At 46.8% G+C, this 25,167-nt stretch overlaps 1 long non-coding RNA gene across 1 annotated transcript in view; it reads left to right on the top strand.

The window, feature by feature from the left end:
- The window catches only part of LOC103784728 (uncharacterized), a 63,949-nt gene extending 46,941 nt beyond the window's left edge, over positions 1 to 17,008 (top strand). The window contains exon 5 of the long non-coding RNA XR_004667091.3: positions 1,268 to 17,008. This is a non-coding gene — a long non-coding RNA (uncharacterized LOC103784728). The remainder of the gene's footprint in view (positions 1 to 1,267) is intronic.
- Positions 17,009 to 25,167: the final 8,159 nt, after the last annotated feature.

Consider the following 25,167-nt stretch of genomic DNA (forward strand, 5'->3'; position numbering starts at 1 on the left):
TTGGGGGTGTGGCAGGAGGCAGCCGTGTCTTGTGTATGAAGGGAGTCCCTGCCCACTTCTCCCCGTTTCTGGAGGTAAAAGATTCCCATGATAGGTACTAGGAGCATTGGGCCCCTAAACCCCAGAACCCATGAGTATGTTATTTTAGATGGTGAAAGGGATTTTGCAGATATGACTAAGGATTTTGAAGTGGGGAAGTCATGCAGGATTATCGACATGGACCCCATGTAATCACAAGATCCTTCTGAAAGGGATACAGGAGAGTCAGGGTCAGTGGCAGGGGATGTGCTGGCAGAGGCAAGAGACTGGGGAGATCCGAAGAAGGGGTCTCGAGCCAAGAAATGCAGGCAGTCTCAAGGAGTTGGTAATGGCTGGGCAATGGATTTTCCCCTGGGACAGGGATGGAGAGACAGCAGTGATTTCAGTTCTCACTCTTGAACCTTCTCTCTTCTTCGTTCCCAAACATGAGTCCACCAGCCCCATTACCACTCAACTGACTGGGAGCCACATCAACCATAACTCTTATGATTTACCAGTTGTAATACTTAAGCATTTTCTGTGGCCTGGCAATTTATTTATTCATTTATTTTTGAGACGGTCTCACCCTGTCACTCAGGCTGGAGTGCAGTGGTGCAGTCGTGGCCCAACGCAGCCTCGAACTCCTGGGCTCAAGCGATCCTCTCACCTAAGCCTCCCAAGTAGCTGGGACCATAGGCATGCACCACCACACCTGGCTAATTTTTAAATTTTTTGTAGAGATGGGGGTCTCGCTATGTTTACCAAGCTGGTCTCAAACTCCTGGCCTCAAGAGATTTTACCGCCTCGGCCTCCCGAAATGCTGGGATTACAGACATGAGCCACTGTGCCTGGCCTGGCAATTTAACCCAACTCAGTCATCTCTCCTCTGGACACTCTCCCCATGACATACTTTGCAATGGTTTTAAAATATGCTCATACATTTTTTTGACACTCCTCCCATTGAGCCGTGGGAATCTATGTCCCCTCTACTCAAAAGTGGGCTGACGTTAGTGACTCACTTATAACACAGACTGTAGGGGAAGGAAAGCTGCTTAACTTTTGAGGATAAAAAATTATGCAGCTTTGGGCGGGGCGTGGTGGCTCACGCCTGTAATTCCAGCACTTTGGGAGGCCGAGGCGGGTGGATCATGAGGTCACGAGTTCAAGACCAACCTGGCCAATGGAAGGTCCTCTGAATGGGCTACACCATGGTCGAGCCATTGTGACCCCTGTGACCCACATGTTACAGGCCTCCTGGAGTCACAAAGCCTGGAGCAACAGGAGAACCACTAAAGAAGACGGAACAGCTAGTTCCTGCCTTAATGATTAACCGACCTCGCAACAGTCCACCTTGTGATATGTTCCTGCCCTACCCTAACTAATCCATCCACCTTGTGATATGTTCCTGCCCTACCCTAACTAATCCATCCACCACTGTGACATGTTCCTGCCCTACCCTAACTAATCCATCCACTTTGTGATATGTTCCTTCCCTACCCTAACTAATCCATCCACCTTGTGATATGTTCCTGCCCTTCCCCAACTAATCCATCCACCTTGTGATATCGTGCCTTGTGACTTCCCCCACCTTGTGACTATGCACCTTGTAACATTCTTCCCCTGCCCAAAAAAACTGCCCCTAACTGTAACTTTCCACTACCTACCCCAAACCTATAGAACCAGTTCCACTCCCACCACCCTTCGCTGACTCCTTTCTCTGACTCGGCCCACTTGCACCCAAGTGAATAAACAGCCTTGTTGCTCCACTAAGCCTGCTCAGGTGGTCTCTTATACGGAGGCGTGTAACAGCCAAGATGGTGAAACACTGTCTCTACTAAAAATACAAAAATTAGCCGGGCGCTGTGGCGGGCACCTGTAATCCCAGCTACTCGGGAGGCTGAGGCAGGGGAATCACTTGAAGCCAGGGGGTGGAGGTTTCAGTGAGCCGAGATCAGGCCACTGCACTCCAGCCTGGGCAACAGAGTGAGACTCCATCTCAAAGAAAAAAAAAAAATTATGAAGTTTCCAGTTCGTCCTCTTAAGATTCCCACTCAGTGGGAGGGGGAAGCCAGCCACCACATAAGAAGTCCAGCTACTCTGAGACCCTGCCATGCTGGAGAAGCCATGCAGAGCCCTGGGTTGGCAGCCCCAGCTGAGCTACCAGGACACAACCCGTGCCAGCCATGTGAGTGAGCCATCTTGGACGTCCAGCCCTGTGGGGCCTTCAGATGACATCTGAGCAGCTGCTAGGGAAACACTGAGTGAGACCTGCCAGGCTCAGTCCTGTCTAAATTCCTGGCCCACAAAATCATGAGCAAACCAAGTGGCTATTTTAAGTCAACAAGATTTGCAGTAACTTGTTACACATCCGTAGTGGCTGGAACAACTTTTTCTCTACCCTCTTGCCCCACTTCCACGCCTCCAGGGGCAAAGCATAACGCCCATTTTGCTGCAAACAGCGTACCTGGTCGGCCTCTCTATCACAGCTGAGTGCACACGTGTTATCTTGCCTTCCCAGGACTTCACTCCCTCTTCGGTGAATAGCAATCCTTTCTTTTGAGGAAATGTCCCCCCAGTGCCCACCCTCTTTATCAATCACATTGCTTTCGGTCAGAGCTGCCACTTTCCTGTTTTCATTCCCCACTGCCACATGGGAATGCAGGTGGCCTCTAGGAGGTGAAGAAGGCAGGGAAATAGGTTCTTCCCCAGAGCCTGCAGAAAGAACCTGCCTGCCAATACATTTCAGACTGCTGAACTTTAGCACCTCCAGATCTGTAAGAGAATATCAAACGTGTGATATTTTGCTACAGCAGAAACAGGAAGTGAATACACCCTTCAACACCTGCAGGATCCTCCCAGTACTTTTTTTTTTTTTGAGACAGAGGCTCACTCTGTTGCCCAGGCTGGAGTGCAGTGGTGCAATCTTGGCTCACTGCAACCTCCCCATCCCGGGTTCAAGCGATTCTCCTGCCTCAGCCTCCCAAGTATCTGGGACTACAGGTGTGAGCCACCACGCCTGGCTAATTTTTGTAGTTTTTAGTAGAGACAGGATATCACCATGTTGGCCAGGCTGGTCTCGAACTCCTGACCTCAGGTGATCCGCTTGCCTCGGCCTCTCAAAGCGCTGGGATTACAGGTGTGAGCCACCATGCCCGGCCTCAGTACTTTTTTGTTTATGTCTAAGCCAGTTCCAGGAAGGCTGCCACCATTTGCTACCAAAACAATCCTTACACAACAATAGCAAGTCTCCTTCCATCTCCTCTATTCTGGTCCTTGAAACCTTATCAATGGTGAGGTCACAGTCATTGTTTGTTGTTTGGTTGAGAACTGAGGGGGTGGGGTAGGAGGAAGAAGGTCTATTTTTAAAAATCACACATACTAAAAAAGGTTCAGGCTCTGAGAACCTGTGAAATCTTGACTAATTTTGGCTTTCCCCATGGGAACCCACCAGAAAAGTATTCAAACTTGTATAGAACACCCTTGACGTAACTAACTCCATCTTAGAAAAATACTCCATTTTATATTTCATAGAGCACTTTGCCAATTAGGATAAGATGTTTTGCTTAAGAAACAAATTAAAAAAAAAAAAAAGACTGCATCCAACCAGATAAAGATACAAACAAGCACACTCTTCCACCATCAGTTCTCATCAGAGGACTCTGTAACTATAAAACATCAGGCCTTGGCTGGCTGGGTGCAATGGCTCATGCCTGTAATCCTAGCACTCTGGGAGGCCGAGGCAGGTGGATCACAAGGTCAGGAGTTGGAGACCAGCCTGACCAACATAGTGAAACCCCATCTCTACTAAAAATACAAAAATTAGCCGGGCATGGTGGCGTTCGCCTGTAGTTCCAGCTACTTGGGAGGCTGAGGCAGGAGAATTGCTTGAACCCGGGAAGCGGAGGTTGCAGTGAGCCAAGATCATGCCACTGCACTCCAGCCTGGGTGACAGAGCAAGACTCCATCTCAAAAAAAAAAAGAAAAAGAAAAAGAAAAAAAAGCAGGCCTCTAGCAGCTTGAAATAGCCATAACTCATCATCATCACTCATGATAAGAACTCAGCATTTGGCTGGGCGTGGTGGCTCATGCCTGTAATCCCAGCATTTTGGGAGGCCGAGGCGGGCAGATCACCTGAGGCTGGGAGTTTGAAACCAGCCTGGCCAACACGGTGAAACCCCGTCTCTACTAAAAATACAAAAATTAGCTGGGTGTGGTGGTGTGTGCCTGCAATCCCAGCTACTCGGGAGGCTGAGGCAGAAGAATCACTTGAACTTGGGAGGCGGAGGTTGCGGTGAGCCAAGATCACGCCATTGCACTCCAGCCTGGGCAACAAGAGTGAAACTCCGTCTCAAAAAACAAACAAACCAAAACAACTCAGCATTTGACCCCCAAAAGCTCGGCCACATTAAAGACTCCTCCTTGCAAGATCTAACGGGGCCCAGAGACCACCAGACCACCAGACCAGGACTCCTTTGGTCTTCCTGCTCCCCCTGGACTGGTTCCTTAACCCTTTCTCCTCTTTTTCCTCTTGATGTTAAATGTTACTTTGTTTGTTGTGGGATGTTTACTACGTAACACTTATATATCAATTAAGTATGTTATTCTGTACGGTTTGCAGCATTGACTTAATTATTGTGGACTGGCTGGAGCCTGCGTGCCCGTGCCCGCAGCTGACTACTGAGTGATGGGAACTACTAAGGAGAATTGCCTCCTTGGGAACTCCACGTAGCCTGTGGCTTTTGTGATTTAAGTAGCATGAATAAAAGCGTGACACTGTGGAAGGACACAAACACACATGGACCTGGTTATCTGTAACCTTGTACCGCTCATGACAAAATTAGCAAATCGTTTTCTTTAAAAAAAAAAACATGGTAAAATGTATGTACCATAAGGCTTATTTTAATCTTTTTTTTTTTTTTAATTTTTTTTTTGAGACGGAGTTTCGCTCTTGTTGCCCAGGCTGGAGTGCAATGGTGCGATCTCGGCTCACCGCAACCTCTGCCTCCCGGATTCAAGCGATTCTCCTGCCTCGGCCTTCCGAGTAGCTGGGACTAAAGGTCCCCACCGCCATGCCCAGCCATTTGTATTTTTAGTAGAGATGGGGTTTCACTGTGTTGGCCAGGCTGGTCTCCAACTCCTGACCTCCTGATCCACCTGCCTTGGCCTCCCAAAGTCCTGGGATTACAGGCATGAGCCACCGCGCCCAGCCCAGAACTTTTTCATCTTCCTAAAGTGAAACACTATAACCATTGTCCACTCTCTCCTGCCCCTGGTAGCAATTCTTTCTTGAAAAAGGCTAAAGTAGGCCAGGCGCGGTGGCTCATGCCTGTAATCCCAGCATTTTGGGAGGCGGAGGCGGGTGGATCACCTGAGGTCGGGAGTTCAAGACCAGCCTGACCAACATAGAGAAACCCCGTCTCTACTAAAAATACAAAATTAGCCAGGCAGGGTGGCGCATGCCTGTAATCCCAGCTACTCGGGAAGGCTGAGGCAGGAGAATCGTTTGAACCTGGGAAGCGGAGGTTGCGGTGAGCCGAGATCGCGCCATTGTACTCCACCCTGGGCAACAAGAGCGAAAACTCCGTCTAAAGAAAAAAAAGAAAAAAGCCAAAGTAGGCCAGGCATGGTGGCTCACGCCTGTAATCTCAGCACTTAGGGAGGCTGAGGCGGGTGGATCACCTGAGATCAGGAGTTCGAGACCAGCCTGGACAACATGGTAAAACTCTGTCTCTACTAAAAATACAAAAGTGAGCCAGGCGTGGTGGTGGGCACGTGTAATCCCAGCTACTCGAGAGGTTGAGGCAAGAGAATTGCTTGAACCTGGGAGGTGGAGGTTGCAGTGAGCTGAGATTGCACCACTGCATTCTAGCCTTGGCAACAAGGGCGAAACTCTGTCTCAGAAACAAAAACAACAACAAAAAAAGATAATTTTAAATAAAAGATAAAACTATGAATCTCATGAAGATATAAAAATGAACACCAGCCTGGCCAAGATGGTGAAACCTTGTCTCTACTAAAAATACAAAAATTAGCTAGACGTGGTGGTGGGCACCTGTAATCCCAGCTGCTCAGGAGGCTGAGGCAGGAGGATCACTTGAACCTGGGAGGCAGAGGTTGCAGTGAGCCGAGACCGAGCCACTGTGCTCTAGCCTGGGCAACAGAGCAAGACTTTGTCTCAAAAAAAAAATTTTTATTCCACTTATTAATCAATGAGGGAAGAAAGCCACTGCAGCCTGGGCAACAGAGGGAGATCCTGTCCGAAAAAAAAAAAAAAAGAAAAAAAGAAGGCCAATGTTATAAGAGGTTTAAAAGAAAATCCAAAGACCAGATAACATTTATAAATCAAGGTTATTGAAACAAATTGAGATAGAGCAGGGACCCGTTTTAGGGGCCTGAGAGCCCTTTTAAGCATGGAAATAAAGGAAAATCTTGAGTTCCTTCAAAGAAAATTCCAGGCACCTAGCTAGCCCTGAGAAGTAAATGAGTAACTTGATAAGCAAGAAGGTAATAGTAGCTTAAAACAATAGCCAAGGCCAGGCGCGGTGGCTCACACCTGTAATCCTAGCATTTTGGAAGGCCAAAGAAGGAGGATCACCTGAGTTCAGGAGTTCAAGCCAGCCTGGCCAACACAGGGAAACCATGTCTCTACTAAAAATACAAAAAAAGTTAGCTGGGTGTGGTGGTGGGTGCCTGTGATCCCAGCTACTTGGGAGGCTGAGGCAGGAGAATTGCTTGAACCTGGGAGGCGGAGGTTGAAGTGAGCCAAGATTGCACCATTGCAGTCCAGCCTGGATGACAGGGCGAGACTCTGTCTCAAAAACAAAAAACAAAACAAAACAAAACAAAACACTAACAAAAAATAGCCGAGGAAGTTAGAGTGAGGAGATATTTTGTTACCCATGTCCCTGAGTTGTTTTTCAGAAATCCGGACACCCACCAAATGGATCTGCTGGCCCGTAGACTTCAGATAAGGGCAGCTGAGAACTGAACTCTGACTTCTGGTCTTTGTTCCAAATTTCTTCCTGAGGGGCCTAGAGGAAGTCATGCCCAGGAGCCAGAGCTAACATTCTTTTCTGCTGACCTCAAATTTTTAGACAAAGCTTCGCCTCCTGAACCAATTGCAAATCAGAAAATCTTTGAACCTACCTATGACCTGTGGTCTCCCTCCCTTTGAGATGTCCCTCCTTTTTAGGTAAAATCAATATATAGCCTGTATGTATTGATTTACAACTTTGCCTGTAACCTCTGCCTCTCTGCCTTTAAAAACCCTTGCCTGGCCGGGCATGGTGGCTCACGCCTGTAATCCCAGCACTTTGGGAGGCTGAGGCGGGCGGATCACCTGAGATCAGGAGTTCAAGACCAGCCTGGCCAACATGATGAAACCATCTCTACTAAAAATACAAAAATTAGCCAGGTGTGGTGGCGCATGCCTATAATCCCAGCTACTTGGGAGGTTGAGGCAGGAGAATCGCTTGAACCCGGGAGGCGGAGGTTGCAGTGAGCCGAGATCACGCCACTGCACTCCAGCCTGGGTGACAGAGCAAGACCCTGCCTCAAAAATAAATAAATATAAAAAATAAACACCTTTGTCTGTAAGCCATCAGAAAGTTCAGGTCTTAAGCAGGATCTGCCAGATTCTCCTCGCTTGGCACCCTGCAATAAATGCCCCACTTTCTCTGGCTGCAATCCTCATGCCAGTGTTTTAGTTTTGCTGGGTCAGGCAGGCAGACCCAAGTTCATTTGGGTAACAGGACGAGCAAATGTAAGCAAATTGTTTTTTAACAAAGGGGGTGGGGAAGAAAATCAATGCAACTTCTATAGGACTGGACAGAATATCCACCTCTATAAACAAGAATTATTTTTGCATTGCTATCAGTCATCCATACTTTACAGAGAATTGAGATCAGATAACCCAGAAATAGATCCTCTAGAACAGGGGTCCGGGGCCTGTTAGGAACTGGGCTGCATAGCAGGAGGTGAGTATTGGGTGAGTGAGCGAAGCCTCATTTGTATTTACAGCTTCTTGCATGACTGCCTGAAATCCGCCTCCTGTCAGATCAGCAGGGGCATTGGATTATGATAGGAGTGAGAACACCATTGTGGACTGAGCATGCCAGGGATCTAGGTTCCGCACTCCTTATGAGAATCTGATGCCTGATGATCTGTCACTGTCTCCCATCACCCCCAGATGGGACTGTCTAGTTGAAGAAAAACAAGTTCAGGGCTCCCACTGATGCTACGTTACGGTGAGTTGTATAATTATTTCATTATAATTACAATGTAATGATAATAGAAATAAAGGGCACAATAAATATAATGAGCTTGAATGATCCTGAAACCATACTCTGCTGCTCCATGGAAAAATTGTCTTCCATGAAATCAGTCCCTGGTGCCACAAAACCAGTCCCCGATGCTGCCCTAGAGTTTATATACTGCACAGCTTTCTGACGAAACACAGACTTTCCTCTCTATGAGAGATGGCTGAGGCTGAGAAATTCGAAAGAAAAGCAGGTCAGTAGAACTTTTTTTTTTTTTCAGACAGAGTTTCACCCTGTCGCCCAGGCTAGAGTGCAGTGGTGAGATCTCAGCTCACTGCAACCTCCGCCTCCTGTGTTCAAGCGATTCTCCAGCCTCAGCCTCCCAAGTAGCTGGGACTACAGGTGTGTGCCACCACGCCTGGCTAATATTTTTGTATTTTTAGTAGAGACAGGGTTTCACCATATTGGCCAGGATGGTCTCGATCTCCTGACCTTGTGATCTGCCTGCCTCCCAAAGTGCTGGGATTACAGGTGTGAGGCACTGCTCACACCCTTTTTTTTTTTTTTTTTTTGTGATGGTCTCACTCTGTTGCCCAGGCTGTGGAGTGGCATGATCATGGTTCACTACAGCCTCAAACTCCTGGCCTCAAATGAGCCTCCCACCATAGCCTCCCAATAGCTGGGACTGTAGCCATAAGCCACCCTGCCTGGCCAGGTCAGTAGAACTTCTGAGAGAAAAGGGGCTTCAGGAGCAGTTTGTAGACCAAGAACAAGAGCCCTCATATTTCTGAGAGATACTAGAGCTTCCGCTGCTAGATTGTTACCTATAACCTGGGTTTCCTGCTGAATTTGGCAATGAACCTCTTTGATGTGAGAGATCTCAGGGCTTGCGTCAGGGACAGCCAGGAAGGGAGGAGGCAGAAAGCAAGGCTGGATCCCAGAGATTCTGTGGGCAGGAAGCCTCTCAAAGCCACAAGGCAGGGCCCCCGTAGAGCGGGAGCAGCCTTTGATATTCTCCAGGCCAGGGAGGCCTTTGCATTCCAGAACTGAACCGGAAAAGACAAGGTTACCTCAAAGGAGTCCCAGGGATTCCCTAAAGAAGGACTCTGGGGAGTCTGTGAGGGAATTCCAGCTGCGTGGGGGCATCCTGGAGCCCTCACGAACAAAGGTGTGGGGAGCTCTGCCCACGGTCTCTGCCCTGTCACTCCCAAAGCTGAGTGGGGAGAAGAACCCACTTCAATCGGGCGCGGTGGCTCACGCCTGTAATCCCAGCACTTCGGGAGGCCGAGGCGGGTGGATCACGAGGTCAGGAGTTCAAGACCAGCCTGGCCAATATGGTGAAACCCTGTCTCTACTAAAAAAAATACAAAAATTAGCTGGGCGTGGAGGCGCGCATCTGTAATCCCAACTACTCGGGAGGCTGAGGCAAGAGAATGGCTTGAATCCGGGAGGCGGAGTTTGCAGTGAGCCGAAATCGCACCACTGCACTCCAGCCCGGGGGACAGAGCGAGACTCCGTCTCAAAAAAAAAAAAAAAAAAAAGTACACACTTCAGTGCCCACTGAACTGAAGAGAGTTTCAGAAAGTTACAGCCTGGCTGGTGCTGCCAAACCCTGCCTCTACCTTCATCCAGACTCGTCCTGGGATGCTCAGTAGAAATTATAAATTGCCAAAAGGTTGGAAACATTCTCACTTCTACCACCAGATGGCGACCATCATCCCTTCATCGGCTAATTGTTAAACCAGACAAGAAGCCCTTATACCCGCATCTCACACCCATTATGATGGCTACTAGACATACACACACACACACACAGAGAGAGAGAGAGAGAGAGAGGAGAGAGAGAGACAGAGAGAGAGACAGAGACAAAGAATCTGCCTGTGCACTCTTGGTGGGCATGTAAGATGGCACAACTGCTATGGAAAACAGTTTGAAAGTTCCTCAAAAATTAAGATTCCATGTGATCCAGCAGCAATTCCACTTCTGGGTCCGTACTCCAAAGAATTGAAAGCAGGAGCTCAAAGAGATATTTGTACATCCATGTTCATAGCAGTGTTATTCACAGTAGCCAAAATGTGGAAGCAACCCAAGTATCCACCAATGAATGAATGGAGACACAAAATGTGGTTATAGAAATACAATGGAGGCCCAGCGTGGTGGCTCACACCTGTAATCCCAGCACTTTGGGAAGCCGAGGCAGGTGGATCACCTGAGGTCAGGAGTTTCAGACCAGCCTGGTCAACATGGTGAAACCTCGTCTCTACTAAAAATACAAAAATTAGCCTGGCTTGGTGGTGGGCGCCTGTAATTCCAGCTACTTGGGAGGCCGAGGCAGGAGAATGGCTTGAACCCAGGAGGCAGAGCTTGCGGTGAGCCGAGATCGCACCACTGCACTCCAGCCTGGGTGACAGAGTGAGATTCCATCTCAATTAAAAGAAAAAAATACAGTGGAATATTATTCAGCCTTAATAAGAGAGGAAATTCTTGTACATGCTACACCAGGAATGAATCTGGAGGATGCGATGCTAAAGTGAAGCAAGCCAGACATAAAAAATAAACATTGTGCCTGAGCATGGTGGCTCACGCCTGTAATCCCAACACTTTGGGAGGCCGAAGCAGGCAGATCACTTGAGGTCAGGAGTTTGAGACCAGCCTGGTCAACGTGGTGAAACCCCGTCTCTACTAAAAATACAAAAATTAGCTGGGCATGGTGGTGCATGCCTGTAATCCCAGTTACTCAGGAGTCTGAGGCAGGAGAATCACTTGAACCCGGGAGGCAGAAGTTGCAGTGAGCTGAGATCGTGCCACTATGCTCCAGCCTGGGTGACAGAGCGAGATTCTGTCTTTAAAAAAAAAAAAATTGTATGATTCCACTTATATTGAGGTACCTAAAATTGGCAAATTCATACAAAGAGAAAGTAGAATGATGGTTGCCAGGTGCTGGCGGAAGGGGAAAAAAATTCGTTGGTAAAATTGGAATCATATTTCACACATCAAAACTAATTCCAGATTTTAGTTAAAATTTAAATGTAAAAAAATAAAACAAATATTCTTAAATATTCATGTCATGAATAGTAAATATAATTTGTCTTCTTTATGATTTTCTTTTTCCTTTTTCTTTCTTTCTTTCTTTTTTTTTTTTTTTTTTTGAGAGAGTTTCGCTCTTGTTGCCTCAGGCTGGAGTGCAATGGTGTGATCTCAGCTGACTGCAACCTCTGCCTCCCGGGTTCAAGTGATTCTCCTGCCTCAGCCTCCTGAGTAGCTGGGATTACAGGCATGCGCCACCGCACCCGGCTAATTTTGTATTTTTAGTAGAGATGGGGTTTCTCCATGTTGGTCAGGCTGGTCTCGAACTCCCGACCTCAGGTGATCCACCCACCTCGGCCTCCCAAAGTGCTAAGTGCTGGGATTACAGGCATGATGAGCCATTGCACCTGGCCTTTTTTTTTTTTTTTTTTTTTTTTGAGACGGAATCTTGCTGTGTCGCTCAGGCTGGAGTACAGTGGTGCAATCTCTGCCCACTGCAACCTCTGCCTCCCAGGTTCAAGCAATTCTCCTGCCTCTGCCTCCCAAATAGCTTGGGTTACAGGAGCCCACCACCATGTTCGACTAATTTTTGTATTTTTGGTAGAGATGGAGTTTTGCCATGTTGGTCAGATGGTCTCGAATTCCTGGCCTCAAGTAATCTGCCTGCCTCAGCCTCCCAAAGTGCTGGGATTAGAGGTGTGAGCCACTGCACCTGGCCTATGATTTTCTTAATAACATTTTCTTTTCTCTATCTTACTTTACTGTAAGAATACAGTATATAATACATATAACATACAAAATGTGTGAATCGATTGTTAATGTTATTGGTAAGGCTTCTGGTCAACAGCAGGCTATTAGCAGTTAAGCCTACTATTGACCAGAAGCCTTACCAATAACACGTGGGATATCAACTGCGCCCGGGGCTGGGACCCCTAACCCCTGTGTTGTTCAAGGGTCAACTATTCTTATTTTCCAACCTAATGTTGCCCTCCTCAGAGAGGCTTTGATTTTATCTAAAATAACATCCCTCAGTGAAAAATTACCAGGTATTCAATAAATCTGAAAAATACTTTCACGATGAAGAGAAAAATCAATTGCAACAGACCCAGGAATAGCAGAGATGATGAGATTAGTGGACAAGAGCATGTTATGTAGAGACATAGAAGATATATAGATACTGATAGACTATGTATGTATATATGAGTGTATCTATCATCTATCTCTTCTAGAGATGAAAAGTACACTGAATGGAATTTGCAGCAGATTACACACTGCAGACCACAGATTAATGAATTTGACACAGTAATAGAAATTATCTGGGCGGGCCATGGTGGCTCACACCTGTAATCCCAGCACTTTGGGAGGCCGAGGAAGGCGGATCACCTGAGGTCAGGAGTTCGAGACCAGCCTGGCCAACATAGAGAAACCCAGTCTTTACTAAAAATACAAAATTAGCTGGGCGTGGTGGTGCATGCCTGTAATCCCAGCTACTCAGGAGGCTGAGGCAGGAGAATCACTTGAACCTGGGAGGCGGAGGTTGCGGTGAGCCAAGATCACACCACTGCACTCCAGCCTGGGCAACAAGAGTGAAATTCCTTCTCAAAAAAAAAAAAAAAAAAAAAAGAGAAAGAAAAAAGAAAAAAAGAAAAGAAAGTAATCTGAAGTGAAATACAGAGAAAAACAACGGCTGATAATAAATGAACAATGAGCTGTGGGATAACTTCAAGAAGCCTAATGTACATGTAACTGGAGTTTCCAATAACCGAGACTCCATTTCCAAAAGGAGGAGGTACAGAAAAATATATTTAAAGAAATAAGGGAAAAATTTTTCCTAACTTGATGAGAATGATACACCCGTAGATAATACACCCACCCAGCAAGCTCAATGAACCCAAAGCACAAGAATCATGAAGAACACTAATCAAAGTGCATCTTTTTTTTTTTTTTTTTTGAGACGGAGTCTCACTCTGTCACGCAGGCTAGAGTGCAGTGGTGCGATCTCGGCTCACTGCAAGCTCTGCCTCCCAGGTTCACGCCATTCTCCTGCCTCAGCCTCCCGAGTAGCTGGGACTACAGGTGCCCACCACAATGCCCGGCTAATTTTTTTGTATTTTTTTAGTAGAGACGGGGTTTCACCGTGTTAACCAGGATGGTCTCGCTCTCCTGACCTCATGATCCGCCCGCCTCGGCCTCCCAAAGTGCTGGGATTACAGGCGTGAGTCACCATGGCCCGCCCAAGGTGCATCTTAATGAGGCTACTTACAAACAGCAATGAAGAGAAGATATAAAAGCAGCCAGAGAAAAAAACAAATATAAAAATGACAGCAATCTTCTTGTTGGGAGTTAATGTGATGCAGAAGATGCTAAAGCAACATTTAAAAAGTACTAAAAGGGCCAGATGCTGTGATTCACACCTGTAATTCCAGCACTTTGGGAGGCCAAGTCCGGTGGACCATTTGAGGTCAGAGTTCGAGACCAGCCTGGCCAACATGGTGAAATCCGTCTCTACTAAAAATACAAAAATTAGCTGGGTATGGTGGCACCTGCCTGAAATCCCAGCTACTGGGGAGGCTGAGGCAGGAGAATTGCTTGAACCTGGGAGGCGGAGGTTGCAGTGAGCTGAGATCATGCCACTGCACTCCAGCCTGGGTGACAGAGCGAGACTCTGTCAAAAAAAAAAAATTAAGAAAGAAATAAAGAAAATCAAAATAAATGAAAGTTATATCATATTCATGGATCGTAAGACTCAATATTGGTAAGATTTCAATTCTCCACAGATTGATCTACAAAATCAACACAGTTCCAATCAAAACCTTGGTGGGCTTTGTTTGGTAGAATGAGCTGATTCTAAAATTTATTTAGAAAGTACCTAGAATAGCCAAAATAACTTTGAAGCAGAATAAGTTGGAGGACTTACTACTTGATTCAAGAATTCTCATAAAGCTACAGTAATAAAAACAATGTGTTATTGTTGCAGGTAATACATAAATAGATCAGTGAAAAAGAAAAGAAAGTCAAGCAATAGACCTGCACATATATAGTCAGTTGATTTTTTTTTTTTTTTTTGAGATGGAGTCTCGCTCTGTCACCCAGGCTGGAGTGCAATGGTGCGATCTCGGCTCACTGCAACCTCTGCCCCCTGGGTTCAAGCAATTATCCTGCCTCAGCCTCCTGAGTAGCTAGGATTACAGACGCGTGCCACCACGCCCGGCTAATTTTTTGCATTTTTAGTAGAGACGGGGTTTCACCATGTTAGCCAGGATGGTCTCGATCTCCTGACCTTGTGATCCACTCGCCTCAGCCTCCCAAAGTGCTGGGATTACAGGCACGAGCCACCTCGCCTGGCCATGGGTGCGGTTTATTTCATGTCAATCATAACTCAATAAAGCTGTCAAAAAAAAAAAAAAAAAGAAAGAAAGGTGAGTCTGGGGTTGGGAAGGGTGAGTGTCACTCAGAACATGGAGAAGTCAGAAGCCAGATGGAGGGGTGTAGACGATCCCCTGGTGATGGGCCAGCACCCGAGCATTTCAGAAGGGAGTGGGTTGTGGGAAGCCAACACTGTCAGCAGGATCTGGAATGGATTGGACGCCAAAGAAAGGAGTGTGGGCAGGAGCTCCTTGCAAGGAACCTACTATAGTGGTGGGGGTGGATTCTAGAAATAAAAGGGGGTCATTCGGAAATGAAGGCGAGGTTAGAAAAAGAAAAGGAGGGAGAAGCAACTGGATCCATGACAATTTAGGGCCCGTCCCCCAGCTCCCAAAGCAGTCATTTGATAAACCAAATCGAGGGCAGAGAAGGCTCTTGGAAGCTTGAAAAAAAATTCCTGCTATGTCTGCTTCTTTCTGGTTTCTCCCCTGTGTACGGGGTCCTGTGACCACAGCTCTTTCTGCTGACCGCAGCTGGGTATTCCTGCTTATGGAAAAAAACCACTCACTCGGCCCCGCTCACTCAGCAAAGGGGCCCGTGCTCCTGCTCCTGCACCCAACTGGCCTTCAGGACTGCAAGAGGCCCCAAGGGGCCAGCTCTTCCTGCTGCTCTCAGGGGCACCACCGTTACCCTGCCCAAGCCAAGAACTGTTTTCTCTCTCAAGTCAAGTTCCTCCTTTGGTCTGCCTTCTATCTCTCTAGGTGTAATGTAAGCCATGAATATTCATCCTGCCAAAGAGCCTGGAGTCAGTACCTGACTTTTCTGCTCACTTCCTCTCTACCTTGGTCCTACCTCAGTTTACTCCCAAAATGCTGCACCTACCACTATGCCCTGATTAACAGATGACCCCATCAGGTGACAGGAATCTAAATATAACTGTGGCTGGGTGGCTGACTTCCTGTGTGTGCTCAAGGCAAGAGACTAGGAATTGTGCCTTCACCAAGCCTGTAGATCCAGATCCTTGCTGCCTGAGACAGCCCTCAGGGTACAAGCTTGCAATCTGATGACAGAGAGAAGGGGAAGGGAGGAGAGGGGTGTGTGGTAGGAGACAGCTTGGTCCAGAGAAAGATGGGTGCCAAAACCAAGGCCAGAGGCAAAGTTTAGAGCCTTGAAAAATGACTAACATCAGTAAGGGATGGGTTCCTGTAAACTTTATTCTACCTAATGAGGAATCTGCGAGCCTTTGATTGACATAATAATAGTAAACTTGTGCCTGAATACCATGCCCAAGCCAACTGTTTCATTCTTTCTTCCATTTATTTATTCATCCAGCAAATATTCATTGAAACCCTGGTGGCTCCAGACTGACCAACATGGTGAAACCCCGTCTGTACTGAAAATACAAAAATTAGCCAGGTGTGGTGGGGCATGCCTGTAGTCCCAGCTACTCAGGAGGCTGAGGCAGGAGAATCGCTTGAACCGGGGAGGTGGAGGTTGCAGTGAGCCGAGATTGTGCCACTGCACCCCAGCCTGGGGGACAGAGCCAGACTCTGTCTCAAAAAAAAAAAAAAAAGAAACTCTGGTGGCAGACCTACATCCTGCCTTCAAGGAGTGGGCCCCAAAAAATAAAACTAAAAATTACGAACAATATGAAAAGGGCTCCAAAGGGGTCTTCAGCCCAGATCTGGCAGAGGGTGGGTCAGGGAAGGTTTGTTAGAAAAGATTCCATTCACACTCAAGTCCCAAAGGGGTTGTAGGAATAAGCTGAGAGAGGTGTGCCAGGGTCGGACAGATGGGCTGGGAAGACCCTGAGGGAGCAGTAAGCAGTCTGGATATTGGGCAATTAGGGTGAAATGGCATTGGGGGCCGGGATGAGGTGAGGCAAGGCTGGGCATACTGGCAAGTTCCTAACCTTGAATGCCTTCATTCACTCACTAACTCACCAAACAAATATTGACTGATTGATTGATTGATTGAGACAAAGTCTCGCCCTGTTACCCAGGCTGGAGCGCAATGGCGTGATCTCAGCTCACTGCAGCCCCCGCCTCCTGGGATCAAATGATTCTCCTGCCTCAGCCTTCTGAGTAGCTGGGATTACAGGTGCCCGCCACCACGCCTAGCTCATTCTTGCATTTTTAGTAGAGATGGGGTTTCACCATGTTGACCAGGTTGATCTCGAACTCTTGACCTCAGGTGATCTGCCCACCTTGGCCTCCCAAAGTGCTGGGATTACAGGTGCCCGCCACCACGCCTAGCTCATTCTTGCATTTTTAGTAGAGATGGGGTTTCACCATGTTGACCAGGTTGATCTCGAACTCTTGACCTCAGGTGATCTGCCCACCTTGGCCTCCCAAAGTGCTGGGATTACAGGTGCCCGCCACCACGCCTAGCTAATTCTTGCATTTTTAGTAGAGATGGGGTTTCACCATGTTGACCAGGTTGATCTCGAACTCTTGACCTCAGGTGATCTGCCCACCTTGGCCTCCCAAAGTGCTGGGATTACAGGTGCCCGCCACCACGCCTAGCTAATTCTTGCATTTTTAGTAGAGATGGGGTTTCACCATGTTGACCAGGTTGATCTCGAACTCTTGACCTCAGGTGATCTGCCCACCTTGGCCTCCCAAAGTGCTGGGATTACAGGTGCCCGCCACCACGCCTAGCTAATTCTTGCATTTTTAGTAGAGATGGGGTTTCACCATGTTGACCAGGTTGATCTCGAACTCTTGACCTCAGGTGATCTGCCCACCTTGGCCTCCCAAAGTGCTGGGATTACAGGTGCCCGCCACCGCGCCCGGCCTGAACAAATATTAATTAAGGATCTACTGTGGGTCACACATTGTGCCAGGGGGTCAAGAATAGTTTGGGCACTTTGGGAGGCCAAGGCAGGAGGATTGCTTGAGCCTAGGATTTTGAGACCTTGTCTCTATTTTTTTTTTTAATTAGCTGAGTGTGGTGGCATGCACCTGTAGTCCCAGCTGCTCAGGAGGCTAAGGTGGGAGGATCACTTGAGCCCAGGAGTTGGAGGCTGCAGTGAACTACGATCAAGTTGCTGCACTCCAGCCTGGGCAACAGAGTGAGACCCTATCTCAAAAAATAAAAAATGTCTTAAAAAATAGTCCTGGATTCATTAAGAAATTTGCAGGCATTGGAATGATCTCCTGAGTTAGGTGATTTTACCACTAACAACAAAACATTTTTGAGCACACGCTGCCAACTGTTCCAATTATTTGTTTATAATTACTCATACCACTATTATTATTTTTCTCAGGACAGACTATATACTGAAGGTGAAAGGCATTGTTAGTGATAAGGGATGTACAAATGTATTGCAAACACTCTTTTTGATCATTTCTCTCACTCCCTCTTGCTCATTTGCCAGATTTTTGGCAGATCTGATGAGATCATGTTTTTACCTATAATGTGGCTAATGAAGGACTTCTCTTATGAAGAGAAGAAGCATCAGGTCTGCCATTTCCTTTTTTGTGGCTTGTGCTGGCTTTATTAGTTTATATTCAATCTGTCTATCTTTGCAAGCCCCATGTCCAGTTTTTGAGGGTTGGGTTAGTGGTAACGATAATATAATCAGAAAAGCTCAGCCGGGCGCAGTGGCTCACACCTGTAATCCCAGCACTTTGGGAGGCTGAGGCAGGCAGATCACGAGGTCAGGAGATCAAGAGCAGCCTGGCTAACACGGTGAAATTCCATCTCTACTAAAAATACAAAAAAATTAGCCGGGCATGGTGGCATGAGCCTGTAGTCCCAGCTACTCGGAGGCTGAGGCAGGAGAATCGCTTGAACCCAGGAGGCAGAGGTTGCAGTGAGCCAAGATCGTGCCACTGCACTCCAGCCTGGGTGACAAAGCGAGATTCTGTCTCAAAACAAAACAAAACGAGAAAAAAAAAAAAGGCCGGGTGCAGTGGCTCGTGCCTGTAATCCCAGCACTTTGGGAGGCCGAGGCAGGCGGATCACAATGTCGGGAGATCAAGACCATCCTGGCTAACACAGTGAAACCCCGTCTCCACTAAAAATACAGAAATTTAGCCGGGCGTGGTAGCGGGCGCCTGTAGTCCCAGCTACTTGGGAGGCTGAGGCAGGAGAATGACGTGAACCTGGGAGGCGGAGCTTGCAGTGAGCCGAGATCACACCACTGCACTCCAGCCTGGGCAACAGAGCGAGACTCTGTCTCAAAGAAGAAAAAAAGCTGTTTAGCTGCATCCATTTAAGCTGCAATGCATCACAGTATGGTAAAGGCAATGACCCCACTTGCTGTTGTGTCCCCTACCTGCAGGCAGGCTTCCCCTCTTCCATCAGACACTGTGCACCTGGCCCTACCCGAGGTGATCTGAGCTACACACCAGGATGTCAGTGCCAAACTGCAAAATATATATATCAGCCCGATTTGATGTATGTCAGTCTTGCTACATTTAATACAAAATCACATGCTAGTGGGTCATTTCGTGGATTTCTGGAAATAGAACCCAGGCCCTTGGCAGCTGCTATCTCTTATGTCAGAGGTGGAAAAAGCTCTGATGTAGCCTATAGCAGGTATTGAACATGAGATCCTTGATTTTCCTGCCTAATGGCCTCCAATGGCCTCTCATTGCATCAGAAAAAAATCCACATCCAGGCCAGGCACGGTGGCTCACGCCTGTAATCCCAGCACTTTGGGAGGCCGAGGCAGGTGGATGACCTGAGATCAAGACCAGCCCGGCTAACATAGTGAAACCCTGTCTCTACTAAAAATACAAAAATTAGCCAGGCATGGTGGTACGGGCCTGTAATCCCAGCTACTTGAAAGGCTGAGGCAGGAGAATCGCTTGAACCTGGCAGGCAGAGGTTGCAGTGAGCCGAGTTTGAGCCACTGCACTCCAGCCTGGGCAACAGAGCGAGACTCCATTTCAAAAAAAAAAAAAAAAAAAAAAGCTTCTGTTTTTTTCAAAGCTCAATTAACAACTTTTTCTTAACTAATTTATTACTGAATTTAATGAAGGTCCGTCCTCATTGGCTAAGTGATTTGCATTATGTAAACATAGAAAAATTTCATTACTGCCTTGTAGGAACTTAAATTAGAAGAAAAACCAAACTCACAGAATGCAGCAGCGGCAGCAGCAGCAGAATAATAGTATTCTGAAAAAGGGTTGGACTTACTGCCACAAAATTCTGATTATAGACTTGGCAGTCACTCATTCTCTGCATCCAGCCTTCAGCTTTTGGAGGCTGCTTTCTTCATTTGCAAAATGGAGACTAGAAAACAAAACAAAACAAAACAAACAACAAACAAAAAACCACTAATGCATGAGGTCTGAAAAACAAAGGTGGGATTGCTGAGAGTGAAGGGAAGAATAATGAGCCAAGGTAAATAAAATGAGAGGTTAGGCTAATGTATACACCTCAGATTCCACCTGCTTTACTCTCTTCCGTAGTCCACAACTATATGCTGGAGAATGAATTGACACTGGTCACTGAAGGAAAAGCGTAGTTGCATGACGGAAAGGATGACCACAATCATCTCACCTCTCCAATTCAATAATGATCTTAAGGTGCTATCATATGCAATGACACAAGAAAAATAAACAAGAGGTCCATTTGCTAGAAATGTAGACTCAAAATTGTAAGACTCAAAACTTTAATCCAACCCTGGTTTAAAACAACAACAGCAACTATTGGTCACAATAATATTTGATAAGAAGCCTGGAGAGGAAACCTATTTTTGCCAAAATTATTTGAGAATGCAAGTGTTGTTCTGGTTGTTATCATGTTGGCAAGAGAAGGAAGAAAATGTTAGGCCAGGCACAGTGGCTCACGCCTATAATTTCAGCACTTTGGGAGGCTGCGGTGGACGGATCACTTGAGCCCAGGAGTTCAAGACCAGCCTGGGCAACATGGTGAAATGCTGCCTCTATGTAAAATTTAAAAAGTAAGCTGGACATGGTGGCATGCACCTGTTATTCAGTAGGCTGAGGTGGAAGGATAGATTGAGCCTGAAGGCTGCAGTAAGCCATAATTGTGCCACTGTACTCCAGCCTGAGTGACAGAACAAGACCCTGTCTAAAAAAAGAAAGAAAAAGAAAAGGTTAGCACTGTTGGGGATTAGCCAGGTGTCACCAAAGATCTAATTTATAATTAAACTATACTTGCTTGCTTCTTTGTCACTGCGATGACAGTTCCTCTCAGCATGTTTACTCGTCTTCAGGGAGAAGGAAGTAAAGAGGCTCCAAGAGATATTAATCTGTTAGAGTCCAGGAGGTTTTTTGTTTTTGTTTAATCTCACAGGAATGCAAGCTTTAACCACGAGTTTGGGAATCATAAAACCTGTGGCCGGGCGCGGTGGCTCACGTCTGTAATCCCAGCACTTTGGGAGGCTGAGGTGGGTGGATCACAAGGTCAGGAGATCGAGACCATCCTGGCTAACACGGCGAAACCCCGTCTCTACTAAAAATACAAAAAATTAGCCAGGCGCGGAGGCGGGCACCTGTAGTCCCAGCTACTCTGGAGGCTGAGGCGAGAGAATGGCATGAACGCAGGAGGCAGAGCTTGCAATGAGCCGAGATCGCGCCACTGCACTCCAGCCTGGGTGACAGAGTGAGACTCCGTCTCAAAAAAAAAATAAAACCAAAAAAAAACTTGTAAAATATATTTATTATGGCAAATTGTATGTGCTCATTTAGGCCCCAAAATATGCTTGTAAAAAATTGAACTTGCCCACTCAACTTGTAAATGAATTCAGTGGTTTTATGATAATTCATGTGTCATTTTATAAGGAGGTATTTACATTGCATAGACATTGACGGGCTCAGTGAATGGCTGGGATAGCTGGAGAACCAGGTTTGAGGTTATGTAGTAAAAACCACAACCAAAATTATGATGTAGAACTGGTCTGGTGAGGACATCTCTGCTGCATTCCAGAGGGGTAGGTGCTGGAATGATGCTGCTGATGGCACTGGGAACTGCAGGCCACCACTGGCACTGTTGCCACTACTGCCACCATCTCTACCGCTGCCAGTGGAGGTGTTCCACTGCTCCTGTTTATTCCTGAGCTCCAAATGCAAAATTTAAGATAGTGCATCTGATTACATACACCTAGGTCATGTGCTCAGTCCTAGCTGCAAAGAAGGTTGGGAAAGTAGGTATCTGGCAGTTTCAGCATTGATGTTGGGAGGACAGTTATGCCATTCACCAGGCCTGTTAGGATGGGGAAAGGGGTTCCAATGGGCAGATCACGAGGTCAGGAGTTCCAGACCAGCCTGACCAACATGGTGAAACCCCATCTCTACTAAAAATACAAAAATTAGCCAGGCATGGTGGTACGCACCTGTAATCCCAGCTACTCAAGAGGCTGAGGCAGGAGAATTGCTCGAACCCGGGAGGCGGACGTCGCAGTGAGCCAAGATCATGCCACTGCACCCCAGCCTGGGTGACAGAGTGAGACTCTGTCTCAAAAAAAAAAAAAAAAAAAGAAAAGAAAAAGACAGGGGTTCTGAGTGTGAGCAGCCAGTAAGAGTAATACAAGAGTAATACGAGTCTAATATATCTGGTTAAGCCCAACTGTCCTTACTCTGCACCTGTGCCCAAACAAGTGAATGTCGTAAGCAAAATCACTTCTCCATGCAGATTAAATCATTTTAAATTTATGACCTCAAGTCTCAAATGAACTGCAACACAGCCAGACTATTCTATTTCTATCCACTTTCTAATAAACTAATTTTTCTACTTTCTGAGGCACTATTTCATATTACTCCCCCCACAAATCTCCAACATTTCCTCCTCAATTCAATGGTGTTTTTGTTAGTGATCCCTAGAGAAAACAGATGCAATCAGAGGAGGTCTATTGATCTTCTCTTTCCACAAATGCAACCTTTCCACTAGTGCTCTGAATCCAATCCCCTCTCACTGACTCAGAATTTGCTCCTGTAATCTTCCCTCTTTTTATTTTTGATAGAGTCTCACTCTGTCACCCAGGCTGGATTGCAATGGCACAATCTCGGCTTACTGCAACCTCTGTCTCCTGGGTTCAAGCGATTCTTGCACCTCAGCCTCCTGAGTACCTGGGATTACAGGTGTGTGCCACCATGCCCGGCTAATTTTTGTATTTTTAGTAGAGACAGGATTTCGCTATGTTGGCCAGGCTGGTCTCGAACTCCTGACCTCGTGATCTGCCCATCTCCGCTTCCCAAAGTGCTGGGATTACAGGCGTGAGCCACTGCGTCCGGCCAATCTTCCCTCTTTCATACTCCAGTGGATCTTTCCCATTGGTATAGAAACATATCTTAGCTGTGTGCAGTAGCTCATGCTTGTAATCTCAGTACTTTGAGAGGCCTAGTCAGGAGGATCGCTTAAGCCCAGGAGTTCGAGACCAGCCTGGCCAATGTGGTGAAACCCTGTCTCTACAAAAACTACAAATATTAGCCAGTGTAGTGGTGTGTGTCTATAGTCCCAGCTACTTGGGGGGCTGAGGTGGGAGGATCATTTGAGTCCAGGAGTGCCACTGCACTCTGGGCAACAGAGTGAGAGCCTGTCTCAAAAAACAAAAAAACAAACAACAACAAAAAGATGTTTTAATATCACTCATCTCCAAAGACATAAACAAAACAAAACAAAAACCTGCTTCAAGCCCATGTCCTCTTTCAACTCTCGACTCTGTTCTCTTTCCAAATCAACCTTGTCATTACAGTGGTCTATTCTGTTCTCATTCTTCCTCATCTGCAACTTTTTCTCAAGCCACTTCAATTGGGCTTTTGTTCTCGTTATTTAATCAAGGTCTTTAATGACCTGTACATCTTGCCAAAACCAATGTTTGCTTGTTTAATTTTTCTGTTGGCATCTTATTGAACTTCTTAGCAGCATTCGAAGCAGTTGAAAACTTTGTCCTTCATGAAATACATTCTTTTTGAGCTTCCATGGCTTCAAGCCTCCCTGGTTTTTCTCCTTGTCAATCTACTTGGCTTCCCAGGACTCTGTCCTTAGCAGCCTTCTCTCCTCTATCTACATTCACTCCCTAAGTGATTTCCAGCCCCTTTGCTTAATTTACTTTTTCCATGAATTTTATCACATTTCACCTTTATCATATTTCTCTTATTTTGAAAAATCTCAAACTTACCAAAAAGTAGGAAAAATAATAACTATGAACACCCATATACTCTTCCATAAAATTCATAAATTGCTAATTTGCCAACATTTGTGCACATCCTCTTTCTTCCTTTTTTCCTCACCTCTCCCCATTGTCCCACAGAGTTTACTTTTTACTGGAACGTTTGAAATCAAGTTAGTTTTTTTTTTTTTTTTTTTTTGAGACGGAGTCTCACTCTGTCACCCAGGCTGGAGTGCAGTGGTGCGATCTCGGCTCACTGCAAGCTCCGCCTCCCGGGTTCACACCATTCTCCTGCCTCAGCCTCCCGAGTAGCTGGGACTACAGGCACCCGCCACCACGCCCGGCTCATATTTTTGGTATTTTTAGTAGAGATGGGGTTTCACTGCATTAGCCAGGATGGTCCCGATCTCCTGACCTCGTGATCTGCCCACCTCGGCCTCCCAAAGTGCTGGGATTACAGGCATGAGCCACCGCCCCCGGCCAGTTTGTTTTTTTTTTTTTTTTTTTGAGACAGAGTCTCACCCACTTCAGCCTCCCAAAGTGCTGGGATTACAGGTGCGAGCCACCATGTCCGGCCTGAAGATACTTAGTTGTCACAGCTGGAAAGGTGTTACTGGCATCCAGTGGGCAGGAGCCAGGTATACTGCTAAACATCTTACAAAGCACAGGACAGTTCCCAAAACAAAGAATGACTCAGCCCAAAATGTCAGTAGTGCTGAGGTTGGGAAAACCTAGTCCAGATTTATTTGATTGTTTGTTCATGATTAGGTTCAGGTTCAACGTTTTTGGTTGAGAAAACTACCCGAATGATATTACGGCCTGTAATCCCAGCACTCTGAAAGGCCCAGGTGGGTGGATCACTTGAGCTCAGGAGTTTGAGACCAGCCTGGCGAACATGGTGAAACACTGTCTCTACTAAAAATACAAAAATTAGCCGGGCGTGGTGGCACGTGTATGTCATTCCAGTTACTCAGGAGGTTGAGGCACGAGAATCATTTGAACCCTGGAGGTGGAGGTTGCAGTGAGCCGAGATTGTGCCACTGCACTCCAGCATGGGTGACAGAGAGAGATACTGTCTTTAAAAAAAAAAAAAAAAAAAGCAACAGCCGAGGCCAGGCGAGGTGGCTCACACCTGTAATCCCAGCACTTCGGGAGGCCTAGGTGGGTGGATCACCTGAGGTCGAGAGTTCGAGACCAGCCTGACCAACATGGAGAAACCCCGTCTCTACTAAAAATACACAATTAGCCGGGCGTGGTGGTGGCGCAGGTCTGTAATCCCAGCTACTCGGGAGGCTGAGGCAGGAGAATCACTTCCAGCTACTCAGAAGCCTGAGGCAGGAGGTTACGGTAAGCTGAGATTGCACCACTGCACTCCAGTCTGGGTGACAGAACGAGATTCTATCGCGTTTA

Source organism: Pan paniscus, chromosome 19 (genome assembly GCF_029289425.2).
Source record: "Pan paniscus chromosome 19, NHGRI_mPanPan1-v2.0_pri, whole genome shotgun sequence".
NCBI classification, from domain to species: domain Eukaryota; kingdom Metazoa; phylum Chordata; class Mammalia; order Primates; family Hominidae; genus Pan; species Pan paniscus.